This window comes from Oreochromis aureus, linkage group 3, assembly GCF_013358895.1.
Source record: "Oreochromis aureus strain Israel breed Guangdong linkage group 3, ZZ_aureus, whole genome shotgun sequence".
Taxonomy (NCBI): Eukaryota; Metazoa; Chordata; class Actinopteri; order Cichliformes; family Cichlidae; genus Oreochromis; species Oreochromis aureus.
The window spans coordinates 133,727,009-133,744,720 of NC_052944.1; the positions used below are offsets into that span (position 1 = coordinate 133,727,009).

A 17,712-nucleotide genomic window follows, 5' to 3' on the forward strand; every position below is an offset into this window, starting at 1 on the left:
CACATGACAGACATTGACATAGAGGCAATGTCTGTCATGTGCAGGCCTTTCTACTTGCCCAGAGAAGTGCCTGCAGTGCTAATTACAAGAGTCTACATACCACCAGACATTAATGTTAGTTCAGCCCTTGCCTACCTGCATGACTCAAAATCTGAACAGCAACGGACATATCCAGAGGGAATAGACATCATTGCAGGGGATTTCAACAAAGCATGCTTAACCCTCGTGCTCCCCTTCGGAGCAGCCCCAGATCCCAGGGGTCCCAGAGTACCCCCCCCCCCCCACCCTCAGTAGAGACAGATGAATGAAAAATGAAAAAAAAAACAAAAAAACGCACAGAACGATCATTCAGGGTCGTCGAGTGCCCCAGAATGATTCTAATGGGTTCGTCAGGGGATCGGGAAAGAAAACGTAGCACTTGGGGGCCACGCACAGAAGCTGCTGCGGCAGCGTGGGGGTCATTGATACCCCAGTACATGAAAATGAAGCATAATCACAATAATGATAATAATAATAATAAGAAGAAGAAGAAGAAGAAGATGAAGAAAAAGAAGAAACAACACACAGACGCTTCTGAGTTTTATTTTATTTTATTTTAAATTACACTCGCGTTACAAGTGAGGCAATCTGGAACGCAAAATAAAAGTCAACAACGGGGTTGAATCAGCCTTTCAAGACAAACGAATCTCAGTAGATATGTCAAGAACAGGTATACATGAAAAAAAAAGGTTTACATGAAAAAATATCAACAAACTGTCCGTGTTTCAGGTGCTCGGTGCTGTACAGCGCCTCCTGTGGACGAACGTTATAGAGCCTGCCCGAAACTAGGAGAAAAATTGAAACGGGAGTGGCATCCACAGAGGGAAATGATGACCTACCCAGGGCATACCATTTAGGGACATGCGCAATAGGGGGGGGTTGCGTTTTTACCCCCCCGCCGCGGCTGTATTTTTGATTTGATTACAATATCAACAAACTGTCTGTGTTTCAGGCGCTCGGTGCTGTACAGCGCCTCCTGTGGCTGTGAATACATGATAAAAATATCAACGTATGATGCGTGCATTGAAAGAATCAGCCTTTCGTGACAAACGAATCTCAGTAATCTCCTTTGTAACTCTGTGACCAGCCGCAGCTGGCTGATTTTCACCACATCCTCTCCCACCAGTATATCGTAGGGCTCGGTGATGGCGTCGAAGATTTTCCTCGCCGATTTCAACTCATGCAACAGCGTCTCAGCCATGGTGCCGACCTTGACGTCGTCCGCTTCCATGTTGCGGGCGATCAGGAGACATTGAATGGAAGGAATGAAACTAGGCGTGAGGAGTCTTTTCCTGATGCTGTAATAATGTTCAGCATAAAAGTCATCCTCCAAGACTCGCAGACACTCGTGTTGTTTCTGGCTGGGGTTATTGGTCTTGCACCCGGTGCAGTACTCGTTGATCACTAGGTCGAGTAGGTGATACACCGCAGTTTTCACGGTATCGACGAATGAAGAACCCTTGCCCAACCATCAAGCTCGGTGTCTTGCCGCTCGCCAGCCGCCGCCGCATCACACTCCACGTCGGACAGTATCTCCCCCTCTTCCGAGGAACTGTCAGTTTAGCCGTCCGAGGAACGGTCCTCCTCGTCGCGACGCAGGGGTGCAGAGTCCATCTTTTATACACAAGCACTCATATATATTCAAATAATATTTTTTGGTGTTTACACTCAGTCTTTCAAATAAATGCAAGTGACACACAGCAGAAAATAAATAAAATCAAAGATTCAGCGATCCTGTTGCTCTATTTTCACCTGTATAGCAGGCGGATGTTTGCCCTGGTGCAGGTGTGCCGCAGCGGTCAGTGGAAGAATCCGCGAGTTTGTCTGTGAATTTTCCGTAGCGTACTCGGTGCTTGCTCAGAGTCTCGAGGTGGAACACCCTAAATACGCCCAGGGACTCAAGAAGGCTGGGTATGCCCCTGGGATTCCTGGGACACACAAACCTTAACTATGATAAGGTGGCAATTCACAGAGGGGGCATCTGAGACTGTTGAACATAATATTTTATTAGATTAGAGCATGCTGTAGGTAGGTATCAGAGGTACTGTGCTTGAACCATAGCTATCTAATACACTCCAATTTGTTCATGTAAATGGAGAGTTCCCTTCACACACAAGGTTAATTATGGAGTTCCACTGGGTTCGGTGCTAGGACCAATTCTGTTTACATTATACATGCTTCCCTTAGGCAGTATCATCACAAGGTATAGCATATAGTTTCACTACTATGCATATGACACACAGCTTTATCTATCCACGAAGCCAGATAACACACACCAATTAGCTAAACTGCAGGAATGAGTTAAAGACACAAAGACCTGGATAACCTCTAATTTTCTGCTTCTAAATTTATTGTACTCTGCCCTGAAACGATAAGAAATATGGTATCAAACCAGATTCTTACTTGGGCTCCAGTAACACTGTGAGGAACCTTGGAGTCATTTTTGACCAGGATATGTCTCTCAATGCACATATTAAACAAATATGTAAGCCTTCTTTCTTCCATTTTTGCAATATCTCTAAAATGAGAAATATTCTGTCTCAGAGTTACTCTGATAAACTAGTTCATGCATTTATTACTTCTAGGCTGGACTACTGTAATTCATTATTATCAGGATGACCTAAAAACCCCATGAAAAGCCTTTACTTAATCCCAAATCCTACAGCAAGAGCACTGAAAGGGACTAGAAAGCGAGAGCATATTTCTCCTACATTGGCTCCCTGATATATCTAGAATTGAATTCAAAATCCTGCTCCTCACATGCAAGGTCTTAAGTAATCATCTTATCTTAATGACCTTATAGTACCATATCACCCTATTAGAGCACTTCGCTCTCACACTGCAGTCTTACTTCACTGCAAAAATTACCGATCTTAAAATAAGTTAAAAATAATAGATTATAGTCTAAATCTTCTTAAATTTAGTGAAATAATCTGCCAGTGCAGTAAGAGAATTACACTTGATAAGATTTCTCAAAAGAAGAAAAAATATATAGGCTTTAGACAAGTAAGGGATATCTTAAAACAAGTTGTGAATTAGCTATTCCAAGAACTCTGTTAAGTCAAACCCAAAATAAGTCTGTAAGTGCTTTATTTAAGTTTTCATTTTTTTTGTTACTTTGAGAGAAAAGCTCTTAAAACAAGACCCACTAAACAAGCGAATTCTTCTTTTTAATCTTAAAACAGGACAAAGCCTGTACACCAAATGAAAGCAGGCACAGTTTACTGTGTACATGACCTTTATTGGAAACAAACTCTCCAAACAGTAACAAATATTTCAGTCAATCATAGTACACAAAAATTTAAAGACACATTGTAAGTGTAACATTGTTATTTTGTGTTCCTTTTAGAAGTGCTAAACCAGTTAGCTACTCAACATACAATGTAATAAAAAGAGCATTTCCAATTTTAAACAGAATTTGCAGAACAGATGTTTTTAAAGAAAAAAGTACTTTGTATTACATTAATAAGAATTTTTAAATAAAAGAATTCAAGTGTAAATTGTAACTTCAAAGCTATCAGGTCCAAACCTTCCAACACAGACCTAAAAGTTACATCTTGCTCAAACAGTTCTACTTTTCAATAAAAATTTCTCCAGTCTGCCATGACTTTTTTGTATGAGCCTGTGGTGTCAATATCATGGATATTGTCCTTTAACACTTCAGTCTGAATCACAGACAGAAGCGTTGCCACACATTCGGGATAGGTGAGATGCAGGGTGTAGTAGTATGCCATAAGATACAGCAAACCTTCTCCAAGTTCATCTTTGGCAAATGTGGTGATGGGAGTGATTACAACTGCAATAAAACAGCGGGACCCTTCAAAGAGCAGAACAGGGCTGACGCTGGATCTTCTGTTGGCAAAAAGAAAAACAAAGACAAAATTGTTCAATGTACGGAGAAACTCCAAAGCTATCAGGGTAGTTCAAATACTTAACCACAAGTATGTATTAGACTTAGACTTAACTTTATTGATCCCTTTGGGGTGCACCCTTAGGGTGATACATGAATGATAACAACCATAGATCAGATGCGCTACAGACCATATTAATGTTATTTTTCTTTAGATTGACAAATACTGTATAGAAAATCCCAAATATTCATGCCATTGAAAAATTTAATAAATTCTGCCTCATCACCGTTAGGATTATGTCTTTACACACTTTAGGAAATGACAAAGATACTGTACCTGTGATAGTTAAATATGTAATTATTTCCAATTTCTGTTTTTAATTTCTTTATGATTTTCTTTATTTTTATTGACATTTTTGATCTATCAGTGTTTGTGCCATTTCAGATTTCTGCACACTTTTCCAAATATAAACTACATTGTTGGAGGACTTGGCATGGATAAAAAGGCCATATGCCAAATAAACTGTTAAAGTGAAGGATTTAGGGGCATAATTTTATAACAAATATGAAGAAACTAAGACCTGAAGGACATGAATCAGTGCTTCACTGGCATGTCCCATCTTCTTGGGTGGTGCAGCTGGTAATGGGAAGAGAGTTGGTAGTGCCCTGAACAGGGCTATGTTGTTTTCCACTTGAACCAGAAAGAAAGGAGGAAGAAGTAAAGAAAGAACTAAATCAACTTTCAGTTCAATATTCAATATTATTGCCAGAATTGTAATGTTTCACTTACAACTTTTGTCACCAGAACTGCTCCTTGGTGGCAAAAGCATGTTTGATCCACCACTTGAATCTTCATCATAATCTTCTCCCTGGTCACATGGTGAGATGTCCATGAGACGCCTTTTCTTTAGTTTCATCCTAAATAAGAAAACGGAAATAGTTATATTACAGGAGTCCTAAACAAAATGTGTTGTGCTAGGTGTTTTTAAATCAAAAGCGGCAAAACTTGCCTCTTTGTGAACATAAGCCCACAACTGTCAGGCCCTGGAAGCAGGTCCCTTAAGTCGTCCCTACTGAGGGTGTGGAGCAAGTCCTCATCTATGTTGGCAGCTGTAAATAAAAGTCAGTAACTTTCAGAAATGTAAAAGTTGTACATCTCTTTAAATGTATACATTTCACTGTTCAAAAAAGGAAACAATTCCAAATTGTGATTTTGTCAAATACATTTAAATGTAATTTAAATATTTTATTGATTTGACAACATAAAACTGATTCTTATGCAGTCAGACACCTGGATAAGGTGCAAAAGACAGACTGAGTAGAGCCTGTGTTAATTCCATGGTTAAGTCTTATAAAATTGCTCATTTAAAATTTATGACAAGGCTAATCCAAACTAGTTTTCAAACTAAAACTAATAGTGCCCAACTGCTTGTCAAATCATTCAACAAATGATCAAAGGTCAGATTAGGCCAGTTCATCCATGAGAAAAAATGTTACCTCAGTTCAGCAAGGTTAAAGTGACCTGATTTATATTAATAGTTTACAACATAAATAATTGGAAGTAAGTTCACATCTCCAACTTACAATAGTTTATATGATTAGTCATAATCTGTCGGAAATGAAGCTTAAAGTAAATCTACAGGTAAAGATGTAATTCATAAATGTGCATTTGGTTTATGCCATCCCCGTGCATTATTTTATTCCCTTGTGTTATCTTTAATGTCATTATCCAAACTGGACTTGCAAATAAAATTTGAATAAACTCATGTTGGTTAAATGTAATTTTGGTCATAAGACAGTTAACTCTTGAAGACTTAAGTAAATCCTCATTCATCATGTAAACTAAATGTAGATCTGTTCTACACCCCTGGCTTTTTCCATAACAAAAAAAAATGTAAGCAGCAGAGAACACTGGATGTAAGCCGACAGTTTGACTGGTGCTGGAGCTGCAGGCTTAAGTTATCCTTAAGTGAATTCGAAAACAGCGTTGTAAAGTTATCAGCCCAATTGCGAGATTTGTCTCAAACCAGTATGGGTCCTCCCAAGTTGCCCTTCCGCACACACAAACACACCAAGTACAGTGCAGACAGAGAGCGCGTGGATTAAGAAGAAAAAAAAAAGATTGCAGCCAAAACGGACTTTTGCAAAGGCGGATATCAACTGCTGTTCTTTTGTCGAATAGCTATGTTAAGTATATTGAACACGAAACTAAATTTACCCAACTATCACCATTAATAATTTTAAACTCACTGCATGCTAACAATTCAGCAAACTGAATGAACTAAGCTAGCTAGCTGGCTGGCAGTTTTGGCTAGCTACCCATTGGTAGTTAGCCGATATTAGAACTGATAATACAGCCTCGGTAAAACTTAATATTTGACCACAACTGATGTTACTACAGTAAGCCAAAGCTAAAAGAACCCGAAATCTTTTTAAACAAAAGTTAATTACCTTAACAGAATCCAGTCCGAACCTGCTCCCTCGTGTCCTTCCCTCTGATTCAAACAGTGAGATAATGGACAGAACCACATGAGGGCAGCCAGGGGGGAGGTAGTGTTACACATTTTCGTCAGTGTAAAGCTTGTAGAACATGAACATAACATGCACAATGAACTGGCATTAGAAAAACTAATTTTAACAAATAACCCATCAATTACTATGACTGTTGTAGTTGTCTTTACAATCACATTACTACACAAGTTAAATGCAGACTTGGTATAAACCACCCCTCCAAACCTGGTATTGACCTCTACTAACCGTCTGCCCGCCAAGAACGTCTTTCAGGTCTTTTCCCAAACAAGATGGCGTGTTGGTGGTGTGTGATTTGTTTTGTTTTTGTTGCTTTAACATTAAAGTCTCTTTTGAGCCATATTAATACAATTCATAGCCATAGTCCAGACTTCCGCGTGATATGTGGGATTGATGGTTGTACGGAGGAATACAGGAACCTAGGAACCTAACCTAGTGTTAATACATTATTCTAACTTTTTAATATGAACTATGGAACACCAAAGTGTTAAAAATGTGTCATTTAATTTTCATTTTACATTATGTTTTTTTATAAGATTTTATTAAATATTTATTTCACTACGATTTTTTTTTTTTTTTTGTAATAATAGAAACATTTTGAGACACTTTAATTTTAGTTGTTTAAGCAGCAGCCAATGAGCATTCAGGTCCCACCCACTGACCCTGATTGCCTGACTAAGAAATTCAGTTGTTAAATGACCTTCTGAAATAATACACCATTATGAAAAACCCCATTATGAAACAAAAACAGACTTTGGGAAAAAGATATTGTAGAATATAAACTGATTGAATTTAATAAAATGTCTCAAAAAATGCTCTATAATTAAAAAAAAGAAGCATGTTTCGGATTCAGTTAAAGGACTAGATGTTACAGTCCCTGATAATGCATTGCTGTAGATGGAGAGACTCTTGAGGGATGGCTGGTATGAGGAAAGGCAGCCCAGAAACTTTGCCAGCAGCACACGTCGTTGTGTGCCTCAACTTTCGGTCTTTTACCCAGGCTAATCTGCCATTTTCCTTCCTTGGTTAGGTTTAGGGATTAGAGATCGATCTAGATTACCATTTTAAATTTGAGACACATCATCAGTAGTGGACCTTGGATTCATCAGGTGTTTCAGCCATTATCACTAGACACCCTCATCCAAGGAGGCTCTGCCAGGGTTGATCAAGCCCTGGAGTGTGTCACTGGTTTATGTTAAGTTTTTATTTCTCTTCTTCTTTCTTCTGTTTAGTTTCCTACATTTTTCTTTCTATATATTCACTGCAACTGAGAAATAATACTTACCTCTTTAGCATTTACTGAGCCTAACTTCTTCAAAGGGAAAGCAAAGGTGATAGAGAGAAGGAAGATGAACGGGACAAGATAGGAGAGAGCAGAGAGGAGAGCCGGAAGGGGGACGCCCGGTCTGGCTTCCCACACCTCCCCGCCGGATCGGGCTGTGCGCTTTACCTCCCCACTGCCTCCCACAAAAGGGGAGAAGAGCAGAGAGGAGAAGAGCGCTGACGGCCTTCAGTGGGTCCAGGTCTGGGTTTGGGGGGCTTGTCCTCGAATTTATCTTGCTGTGGTAATTGTTCATGCTGTGGTAAGAAATTAGTATTTTATGATGTTACACTAACTCCTCCACTTGGGGCAGGAACTCATCCCCGACCCGGAGTGGGAACTCCACCCTCTTCTGGCTGAGAACCATGGCCTCAGATTTGGAGGTGCTGATCCTCATTCCCGCTGCTTCACATTCGGCTGCGAACTGTTTCAGTGCGAGCTAGAGGCCATCACCCAATGAAGCCAACAGAACCACATTATCCGTGAAAAACAGAGATGAGATTCTGAGGCCACCGAAGTGAAAGCCCTCCGCCACTTGGCTGCGCCTAGAAATCCTGTCCATAAAAATTATGAACAGAATCAGTGACAAAGGGCAGCCCTGGTGGAGACGATCACCTACCCGGAACGAGTCCGACTTATTGCCGGCAATAATAGGGATCGAATGGCCCGTAGCAATGGGCCAGACACCCCATACTCCCGCAGCACCTCCCACAGGACACCCCGAGGAACACAGTCGAATGCCTTCTCCAAGTCCACATAACACATGTAGACTGGTTGGGCAAACTCCCATGCACCCTCAAGTATCCTTGAGAGGATAAAGAGCTGGTCCAGTGTTCTGCGACCAGGACGAAAACCGCATTGTTCCTCCTGTATCTGAGGTTCGACTAGCGGACGAACTCTCCTTTCCAGCACCCTGGCATAGACTTTCCCAGGGAGGCTGAGGAGTGTGATCCCCCTGTAGTTGGAACACACCCTCCGGTCCCCCTTCTTAACGATGGAGACCACCACCCCGGTCTGCCAGTCCAGGGGTACTGCCCCTGATCTCCACGCAACATTGTAGAGGCGTGTCAACCAGGACAGCCCTACAATGTCCAGAGCCTTCAGGAACTCGGGGCGGACCTCATCAACACCAGGGGCTCTGTCACCAAGGAGTTGTTTAACTGCCTCAGTGACCTCGCCTCCGGAAATTGGCGGGTCATCCCCCTCATCCCCAGACTCTGCTTCCTCCTCGGAAGACGTGTCAGTGGGATTAAGGAGGTCCTTGAAGTATTCCTTCCACCGCCTGACAATTTTCTCAGTCGAAGTCAGCAGCACTCCGCCAGCACTATACACAGTGTAGGTAGAGCACCGCTTTCCCCTCCTGAGACGCCTGACGGTTTGCCAGAATCTCTTCGAGGCAGTCCGAAAGTCTTTTTCCATGGCCTCTCTGAACTCCTCCCACACCCGAGTTTTTGCTTCAGCCATTGCCCGAGCTGCATTCCGCTTGGCCTATCAATACCTGTGAGCTGCCTCCGGAGTCCCACAGGCTAACCAAGCCCAATAGGACTCCTTCTTCAGCCTGGTGGCTCCCTTCACCTCTGGTGTCCACCATTTGGTTCGGGGATTACCACCGCGGCAGGCACCAACCACCTTGCGGCCGCAGCTCAATGCAGCAGCTTCAGCAATGGAGATGCTGAACATGGTCCATTCGGACTCAGTGTCCCCAGTCTCCCTCGGAATGCTGTTGAAGCTCTACCGGAGGTGTGCGTTGACGATCTCGCGGAATGGGGCCTCTGCTAGATGTTCCCAGCACACCCTCACTGCGCGTTTAGGTGCACCGGGTCTGTCCAGCGTCTTCCCACGCCACCTGATCCAACTCACCACCAGGTGGTGATCAGTTGACAGCTCAGCCCCTCTCTTTACCCGAGTGTCCAGAACATATGGTCGCAGGTCTGGTGATACGATTACAAAATCGATCATTGACCTGCAGCCTAGTGCGTCCTGGTGCCACGTGCATTTATGGACACTCTTATGTTTGAACAAGGTGTTCGTTATGGCCAAACTGTGATTTGCACAGAAGTCCAATAACAAAACACCGCTCCGGTTCAGATCTGGGAGGCCGGTCTTCCCAATCACGCCCCTCCAGGTCTCGCTGTAGTTACCCACGTGAGCATTGAAGTCTCCCAGCAGGACAACAGAGTCTCCAGGTGGAGCACCTTCCAGCACCCCACCCAGGGACTCTAAGAAGGCTGGGTACTCTGAACTGCCACTCGGCGCATGATTGCAGATGACAGTCAGGACCCGTTCCCCGACCCTAAGGTGCAGGGAACAAACCCTCTCATCCACCGGGAAGAACCCCAACGTACCGGCAGCAAGCCGAGGGGATATTAGAATACCCACCCCAGCCTGCCGCCTCTCACAAGGGGCAACTCCAGACTGAGACAGAGTCCAGCCCCTCTCCAGGAGACTGGTTCCAGAGCCCAAGCCATGCATAGAGGCGAGCCCGACTATATCTATCCGGTACCTCTCAACCTCACACACTAACTCAGGCTCCTTCTGTCACGGCCTGGGGGATCGGCGAGACGCTGATCGGCCTTTTCTTCCTTTTCTCTCTCTCGCGCTCTCTCTCTCCTCCTCTGTGTCGCCGGGGCGTAACTCATTGTGGGTTCACGCCCTCGGCCCACGCCTACGGAAAAGAACACACCTGATGCCCATCAAGGTGAACGGCATTTAAGCCAGGAGGTGACTGCTGGTCTTCGCTGGATCGTTGTCTACCACGTGTCAGTGAGAGTCAAGCTACAGCTCAAGATAAGTCAAGTGTCTTTTGTGAATATCGTACTCATTCCTGTTTCCTCATCTACAGACCCCTTGGATTACCTTTCCCGTGTGAATCTCTGTGTCAAGTGTGAAGAAAGGAACTGTAGTCGTGTATGTGGAGAGTTGGAGAGCGAGTGATTCCCCCCTTGGATTTTCCTGGAGCCCTGTCCCTCACATTGTTGTATATAGCACTGCCTTGCACTCTCTGTATACACATCTGGTGAACTCTGTAAATAAATTCTTGTGTTCAGCTGATTCAGGAGTCCTGCGTTTGAGGCCCCTGCATTGAACCTTAACATAACGATCCAGCCAGAATATGGACTCAGCGGACTCTACCACCCAGCAGCGCGTCCTCACGGCCAAGGACGTTTTGGAACGCCACGAACAAATGCTGCAGCTCATCAATCAGCAGTTGGCTGCTCTAACGCAGGCCCTCGCTCAGCGTGTACCTTTGGTAAACCCAGCAGCCTCTCCTCCCTCTGTCTCCTCACAGTTATCGGCTTCTGAGCCTCCGGCACCCGGGCCTTCGGCTCCGCCTCATCCCACTCCTTCGGAGCCCCCGGAGCGAGCTTTGCCAACACCGGAACCCTTCACGGGTGAGTTTCACAAGTGTGCCGGTTTTCTTACCCAAATAACAATGCAGTTTAGACAGTTGCGGAGGACATATGAAACTGACGAGGCTAAGATTGCCTTTTTTGTCCAGCTCTTACGCTTTAAACTGGGCTCAAGCTGTTTTGAGAACTGATGCCAGCATCTCGTACCAGGATTTTCTTGCTAAATTTAAATGTGTGTTTGAGAGAGGTACTGGCGCCGATGCAGCTGCTCACCGTTTACTAAATCTTAAGCAGGGAAGACGGAGTATGGCGGAATACTCCATTGAGTTCTGGAGGTTGGCCAAAGAGACCGGGTGGGGGCAGCCAGCATTGATAAGTACTTTGTTGAACAACGTGTGTGATGAGTTAAAGGGCGAACTAGTGATGAGAGAGTTACCTAAAACTTTGTCTGATGTGATAACGATGTGTGTAAAGGTGGACAAGCATTTACGTGTGCGCTGGAGAACTGAGGACTACATTTCCCAGAGGTCTCTGGGACGCGGCGAAGCAGCATCGGGCGGAAGCGTCACGAGTGGCGGAAGAGATTCGGAGTCACACAACATGGAGGAGGGTGAGCAACCTATGCAGCTGGGCTGCTCTCGCCTTACACCCGAGAAATGTGTTAAGAAATAAATATATATTCTTAATGCTTATTTGCTGATTAGATTGTTTTATGAGAGGCCCAGACTTGACTAGGTCACAGGCTGACAGGAAACTGCATGTTTTTGCAGAATATGAGGAGCAGACAGAGAGTGAAACTAAGTTCAGACGAAGGATGACAGGTTGCCCTGGCAACAGACCTCAGAAAGGGGAAGTTATTGCAAGCTGCACAGGATGTAAGACACAAAGAAAAGAGGAACTTCTACCGTATAAGGAGTTGTTTGTATTGAAACTATGTGTGACGTGTAAAGTACCAAAATAACACATATATGAGACACATGTTGAGCTTCTAATCTTAGAGATTCTGCAACTGGCGTTGGGCTGTGCAGGGCTCTCTCTTCCGGAAGATGATTGAATAAAAAATATATAAATGTTTTGACCACTCTGAGTCGGCTTTTCTCTGTTCTATCATGGGGATCAAAGAATCGGGTTTAATAAACGGCACCGACGGTGGAGGGCCGATGAGTGTTTTTATCCACCAGTAGAGAGGAGAATACGGGTGGGCGAGGTCTCTAGTTCACAGTCTCCTCCACGGCTCATGCTAGCAGCTAAATTAACGGTGCAGCTTCAGGTCCACCCTCTTAAGGCTCTAATCGATTCAGGGGCGGAACAGAACTTTATTGACGCTTCGCTGGCCCGACGATTAAATCTGAACTCCGAGCCTCTGCCACAGTCACTCCAAGTCACCGCCCTCAGTGGCCAGCGGCTTCCTAACATCACTCATATCACTGAGCCCGTTTTACTGACTCTCTCTGGCAATCATTCCAAAACTATAGAGCTGTATGTGTTTCAAGCTCCGCTCACGCGCTAGTTCTGGGTTACCCTTGGTTGCATCAACATAACCCTGTTATCGATTGGAAAAAGGAGAGCATTGTAGGGTGGGGGGAAGATTGTCACATGTCCTGTCTTAAAGCTGCCACCCCCTCTTCTGAACCGCTAACCAATCCTTCTCTCTCCGAGCCGCCGGACCTCTCCTCCATGCCACCCGTTTACCATGATCTGAAACAAGTGTTTTGCAAGGATAGAGCACGCTCGCTCCCTCCGCATCGGCCGTATGACTGCGGCATTGATCTTCTTCCAGGTGCACCTCTCCCTACCAGCCGCCTATACAGTCTGTCTCAGCCCGAACGTGAAAGTATGGAAAAATACATCAACGAATCACTCACCGCAGGTCTCATTCGCCCCTCGTCATCTCCTGTGGCCGCCAGCTTCTTCTTCGTTGCCAAGAAAGACAAGAGCTCACGACCTTGTATAGATTATCGGGGCCTTAACAACATCACAGTGAAGAATAAATATCCACTCCCTCTGTTAAATTCTGCCTACGAGCTCCTTCAGGGGGCCACCATCTTCACTAAGCTGGACCTGCGCAACGCTTACCATCTGGTAAGAATAAGGGAGGGGGATGAATGGAAAACAGCCTTTAACACTCACCTTGGTCATTTTGAATATCTTGTCATGCCGTTTGGGCTCACCAATGCCCCAGCTGTTTTTCAGGCCCTGGTAAATGACGTACTCCGGGACTTCATTAACCACTTCGTCTTCGTTTATCTGGATGATTTCTCTCTCATTCTATCTCCGATCACGAACGCCATGTCAGGCAGGTCCTCCAACACTTCCTGGAAAACCTTCTTTTCATGAAGGGGGAGAAATGTGAGTTTCATGTTTCCACTGTCTCTTTCCTGGGCTATGTCATTGACCAAGGTAACCTGAGAGCGGACACCGCCAAAGTTCAGGCTGTGTTAAACTGGCCCACTCCATCCCATCGCAAGCAGCTTCAGAGTTTCTTGGGTTTTGCTAACTTTTATCGCCAGCTCCAGGGCAGGGCCCCGGTAACCCTATCCCGGGCAGGGTAAACTGTTCCCTCGATGTTTTTCCTCATAAGGGTCTTCTGAATCGCCCTTTGTCTGGTCCCTCACCCAGGACCAATTTGCCATGGGAGACCGTACCAGGGGGCAAAAGCCCCCAGACAACATAGCCCCCGGGATCCCTGGGGTACACAAACCCCTCCACCACGATAAGGTAGCGAGTCACGGAGAGGATCTCGGGGTCTTGTTTGCGAGTGATGGGAGAAGGGAGCCGGAGATCGATGGATTGATGCTGTGGCTGCAGTGATGCGGACACTGCACCGGTCCGTCGTGGTGAAGAGGGAGCTGAGTGTGAAAGTGAAGCTCTCAATTTACCGGTCGATCTACATCCCTACCCTCACCTATGGCCACGAGCTGTGGGTAGTGACCAAAAGAACGAGATCGCGGATACAAGCGGCGGAAATAAGCTTCCTCCAAAGGGTGGCTGGCCTCTCCCTTAGAGATAGGGTGAGAAGTTCAGCCATCCGGGAGGGGCTCAGAGTAGAGCCGCTGCTCCTCCACATCGAAAGGAGCCTGCTGAGGTGGTTCGGGCATCTGACAAGGATGCCACCTGGGGGCCTCCTGGGTGTGGTGTTCCAGGCATGTCCCACCGGGAGGAGGCCCCGGGGCAGACCCAGAACACGCTGGAGAGATTATATCTCACGGCTGGCCTGGGAACGCCTTGGTGTTCCCCCGGATAAGCTGGAGGAGGTGGCTGGGGAGAGGTAGGTCTGGGCTTCTCTGCTTAGGCTGCTGCCCCCGCGACCCAGCCTCGGATAAAGTGGATGAAGATGGATGCATGGATGATGTTACAATGAATTTTGTTGAAAACCTTGAAAGAGGTTTTCTCTTCTAAAAATTATTAAGTATGCACCATATTGTCTAGTCAGTTTCAAAGTATGTTCAGACAAAATATAAACTTGATGATGTAATGGCACTTAAAAGTTAAATGAACCACCACACTTAAAACAGTGAGCAATATGTGTTGAATATGATGCTTGTAATTTGTTATTGTTCATGCTGTGGTAAGAAATTAATACTGTATGATGTTACACTGAATTTTGAATAAATGTGTTAATGTTGCAGCAAATGTGAGTAGTTATTGGAAAACCTTAAAACAAGTTTTTCCTTCTAAAAATTATTCTGAAAAAATGGATAATCTCAAAGACAATTCTGTGAGATAATTTTGCCTAAAATGCATGTAAAACAATTATTTTTAAGATCTGGTAACTAAGTAAGAAATAATAGACATATATTCTCTAAACAAGATTAAAATTCTAGCATGTTCTGTTTTCGATTAGTATATTAGTCTCAAAACAAGAGAAAAAAAATACTTCTTGGCTAAATACAAGTTTGCAAAACTGGGTAAGATGGACAATTTTTGCAGTGTTGTTGTTCCTAGCGTATTTAATAGTAGAATGGGAGGGAGAGCCTTCAGTTTTCAGGCCCCTCTTCTATGGAACCAGCTTCCAGTTTTGATTCAGGAGAAAGACACGATCTCTACTTTTAAGATCAGGGGCTTAAAATTTTCATTTTTGCTAAAGCATATGGTTAGGGTTGGATCAGATGACCCTGAATCGTCCCTTAGTTATGGTGCAATAGGTTTAGACTGCTGGGTGCATTGAGTATTTCTTCTTCAGTCACCTTTCTTACTCACTGTGTGTTAATAGACCTCTCTGCACTTTATCATACTTGTTATTAATCTTTGGCTCTCTTCCACAACATGTCTTTTATCCTGTCTTCCTTCTCTCACCCCAACTGGTCATGGCACATGGCCACCCTTCCCTGAGCCTGGTTCTGCTGGGGGTTTCTCCCTGTTAATAATTGTAACTACATGCAAACATAAAGACAAGCCAAAGCCAGTTTTCACAGTAAGTGCAAAGTGTTTTATTCTTTATGTTTCAGAAATGGTCAATAAACTGTTGTATTTAGATGATTTACTTGAACAAATCAAGTAGGAGTAGTTTGCCAATGATTTATGACAGAAGGACAGCAGCAAGAGTGAAATGAAAAGTTCACAATATTGTTGTGAGACCTGTTGTTATGCATGTTCTGGAGATGGTGGCATTAACAAAAAGACAGGATGCCGAGCCTGAGGTGCCAGATTTGAAGATGCTCAGATTTTCAGTGGATTGACTTGAAGGACATTATTAGAAATTAAAATTGAAATGAGTATATCGAGACCCAACTAAGGTCAAGCAATCTGGAAACAAATTTAGAGAGGCAAGGCTGACATGGTTTTGACATACAATACAACAAATATAGTCATACAATATATAAAACCAAATGTTTCCAGCATCAAGAAAGACTTTATTGGAGTTTCATCTCATTAATTACTAATATGAAAGTAACACTACAATAAAAATTCAGAACTCGAAAACAAAAGCGTTTAAACTATTATGCAAACTATAACAATACTTCCATAAAAGTTATCAGCAACATAAGTATCTGTGAAGGTATCTTTCATTAAAAGCTACGAGTTTTTTTTTTTATCTATGATGAAGCAATATTACACAAACGAGGAACACATATATGGTAGATTTGTACTGACAAATAATTGCAACAATTACTGAAACAATCATTAAATTGTACAAAGCAACATCCTTATTTGGTGATCACAGTAATTCCTTCGACTAAACCTACAATATAACCAGTACATTAACATAATATCTTATAGCAATACACAGTGGAAATGCACATGAAGAAAACAAAGAGACTGTGAACTGGAATATAGTCACATGTTGTACTTTAAACAACTTTAATCTCATAGTAACTTAAGCTGAAAGTTTGGATGCAAAACTTACATCGCTATCCCTTCTGTGAGGACTTTTTTAATACCAGTGTTGGACAAGAAGAGCAGGTCTTTCCAATGAAAAATATTGTTTAGAAAATTTTAGCATCTCAGATTATATCAAGTTAAATTTGGAGAAAATGTGATATTGTTTTTAATACAACTCATGTCAAACTCATGACACTTTTGTTAGTTTTTTTTTCAATTAACATGCAGCCCTGTGCGTAAAGTTGCAGATCTGTCATCAATATATCATTATCCGGTATCACTTTCGTTTACAGCTTGTTAATAAAGGGGTAATAGTAGGGTAACAACTGGGAAACAAGAGCGTAATAATGCGGTAATTTCTAAGTTATTACCATGCAACTACCAAAGTAAAAACCACTAATATCCAAGTATGTCTGTGAAGGTTCTCAGTCATCCAGGTCATCGTAGTCAAAGGAGTTTGCAAAGAAAAGCGTCTGGACTTCTTTAAGTTGCTTGAAGACGTTTCACCTCTCATCCGAGAAGCTTCTTCAGTTCTAGGGTCAAATGGACGAGAGTCCCAGATTTAAACCAAGTGGGAGTATCCCCCCAAAGAGGGACAAAGGACCCCCTGGTGATCCTCTAATCACATGAGCCAAGGTGTGAAAGCGGGTGTGGGACCTAATCAGCCAGGGTTTCGGGTGTGCTCATTGTGAAACCTGGCCCCACCTTGTCATGTGAATTCCTGAGGTCAGATGGCCCAGGATGTGAGTGGGCATTAAGGCGTCTGGGGAGGGAACTCAAAACTGGATTATAGATGGCAGACAGTTGGTGTCGTAAACCACCGCCTCTGTTCAAAGATGGTCGCTCACAGTGGACATAGATGGCCTCTTTCACTCCTCTTTCAAACCATCTGTCCTCTCTGTCCAAAATGTGAACATTGGCATCCTCAAAAGAGTGACCTTTATCCTTAAGATGCAGATGGACTGCTGAGTCTTGTCCTGTGGAGGTGGCTCTTCTATGTTGTGCCATGCGCTTGTGAAGTGGCTGTTTGGTCTCTCCAATGTAGAGGTCTGGGCATTCCTCACTGCACTGTACAGCATACACCACGTTGTTAAGTCTGTGTTTTGGAGTTTTGTCTTTCGGGTGAACCAGTTTCTGTCTGAGTGTGTTGCTGGGTCTGAAGTACACTGGGATGTCGTGCTTGGAGAAAACTCTCCTGAGTTTCTCTGATACACCGGCTACATAGGGGATGACAACGTTGTTGCGTCTGTCTTTCTTATCCTCCCTCGCTGGTGTCTGATCTTCTTTTCTGTGCCTCTTTG

At 43.9% G+C, this 17,712-nt stretch overlaps 2 long non-coding RNA genes across 2 annotated transcripts; one reads left to right on the plus strand and one right to left on the minus strand.

Moving 5' to 3' along the window:
- Nucleotides 1-3,259: 3,259 nt before the first annotated feature.
- Nucleotides 3,260-4,580, minus strand: LOC120438141. Its single transcript, XR_005611695.1, has 2 exons — nucleotides 4,471-4,580; nucleotides 3,260-3,891 (listed from the first exon to the last, which is right to left on the minus strand). It is a non-coding gene; the product is annotated as an uncharacterized LOC120438141 (long non-coding RNA).
- Nucleotides 4,581-10,865: 6,285 nt separating this feature from the next.
- On the plus strand, nucleotides 10,866-11,981 carry LOC120438139. Its single transcript, XR_005611693.1, has 3 exons — nucleotides 10,866-11,131; nucleotides 11,564-11,699; nucleotides 11,860-11,981. It is a non-coding gene; the product is annotated as an uncharacterized LOC120438139 (long non-coding RNA).
- The last annotated feature ends 5,731 nt before the right edge of the window (nucleotides 11,982-17,712 follow it).